Source organism: Pteropus alecto, unplaced genomic scaffold, assembly GCF_000325575.1.
Source record: "Pteropus alecto unplaced genomic scaffold, ASM32557v1 C18895650, whole genome shotgun sequence".
Taxonomy (NCBI): domain Eukaryota; kingdom Metazoa; phylum Chordata; class Mammalia; order Chiroptera; family Pteropodidae; genus Pteropus; species Pteropus alecto.
In genome coordinates this window covers 1-1,928 of record NW_006494260.1, presented here as the reverse complement: position 1 = coordinate 1,928, position 1,928 = coordinate 1, and the positions used below count along the sequence as shown (strand labels likewise).

At 44.7% G+C, this 1,928-nt stretch overlaps 1 long non-coding RNA gene across 1 annotated transcript; it reads left to right on the top strand.

Moving 5' to 3' along the window:
• The first annotated feature begins 441 nt into the window (after positions 1 to 441).
• On the top strand, positions 442 to 1,613 carry LOC102888383. Its single transcript, XR_439366.1, has 3 exons — positions 442 to 574; positions 1,197 to 1,344; positions 1,470 to 1,613. It is a non-coding gene; the product is annotated as an uncharacterized LOC102888383 (long non-coding RNA).
• Positions 1,614 to 1,928: the final 315 nt, after the last annotated feature.

Below are 1,928 nucleotides of genomic sequence, written 5' to 3'. Positions count from 1 at the left end.
AAGGTTTAAATCAACAGTCATTTAGGGGGTGTTGATGGCAACACAAGGCTGGCCTCTAGGCTGATTCCCCTCTCCTGTGGGTTAGAGTGGAAACTCATGTGGAAGCAGATGCCGTACGAAGGTGCGCCCTTGCCTATGGCGAGCTGTCATAAATGTCGGGGCGGGCTGAGTGGAGGGAAGGCTAGGAGAGTGGAAAGGAGGGGAAATCAGCTACTCCATACACGTGCGCTGATAGTGGTCCTAAAGCATGGCGACATTTGGGAAAGCACTAAAGTAAAAGTAATGCGTGATGCTGTCATTCGAAAACCTCCTCTGCCGCTCTGGTCATGGGAACTGGGATTAGTAGGCGAGACTCTTGAGAACTGAAAGGGATGCTTCAGATGGGGGTGCTTCCTGGGCCTTTCTGGGGAGATGGTGACTCTTTGTCTCCTGTTTAGGAAGAAGACACGTGCAGACGAGACTGGTTGAGCCTCGAGCTTCATCACTCAACAGCGGGGACTGCTTCCTCCTGCTCTCTCCCCATTACTGTTTCCTGTGGGTAGGAGAGTTTGCAAATGTCATAGAAAAGGCGAAGGTTGGTACCTGAAATATAACAATAGTTTAGTTAAGCATCTCATTTATACACCAATCGAATGTTCTCCTAGTCGCTGGATGGTTACAAAGCTTCTCAATGTGCAGTGTTTCATTCGCGCGAGAAGGGGTAGATAGCGGTTATTTTCCTGAATGTCTCTCAAACAGTCTTTTATTAGGTGCTTAAGTGGAATGTTTTAGAAGAATTATGACCTCTTCCTCCAGATTTAAGTCCTGGATTTGTTCTCACTCTTGTGTAAAAAAGAAACTGGCATGTGGCTTCACAGCCATTTATCCCAGATACCTGTGAAATTCTGCTACAGACTTAATGAATGAGAATCTCATGAGGAAAAGCCCGGAGAACGGGTATTTTTTTTAAGCTTTCCAAGTGATCTGCCGAATTCGAAGACTGAGAACTACTGCTCCAAAGAATTGATACTCCTGGTCCTTAGTTATATTTTCTTGACTTCGTTGAAAATGCCCAACAACCAGTGCCTCGGTCGCCTTGTGGTCACAAGGTTTTCCTTTCAGACACACACGATTTCTGGTCTCTGATTTCAGCGTGTGCCACCCCACCTGGCCATAGGCTTGTCTGCTCACACAATCGTGTTCCTCCCTTTTCTCAGGCCTCAGAACTTGCAACTTTAATCCAGACAAAGAGGGAACTGGGTTGTAGAGCTACTTACATCCAAACTATCGAAGAAGGGATTAATACACATACTCATGCAGCCAAAGACTTCTGGAAGCTTCTGGGTGGCCAAACCAGTTATCAGTGTAAGTTTACTGTATTTCAGAGGATGAGAAGCTTGAATGTTCTTTGTCCTACCCCACTTCATCCTTCCGAAGCAGCCACTTTCCAGCGTATAATTTAATGCCCTCTTACCATTCATATCCCAAAGCTGCTGGAGACCCGAAAGAAGATGAGCTGTATGAAACAGCCATAATAGAAACAAACTGCACTTACCGTCTGATGGATGACAAGCTTGTTCCCGATGACGACTTCTGGGGGAAAATCCCAAAGTGCTCCCTTCTGCAATCAAAAGAGGTACAGTGAGTGAGATGAGCGCCGTGCATAGGGCTGTCCAGTAGAATAGGTAGTAAGTGCCCCATGAACGTTAGCCAGTGTCCGCACCATTGTGGAATGGTGACATCTTCTGAAAGGATGTTTATTTGTGATTTCAAACCATTACTGTCATCTTAAATACCGACATAGATTCAGAATATTGTTCAGCGGAGGTTCATCGAATCATTCAAAGCTTTTCTATTTCACACAAAATGTCTATGTTACTTAGTTCCATCTCTTGATTTTTGTATAAATATTAAATAAAGTATTTTTCAGTCCTTAAGTTTCAGGATTA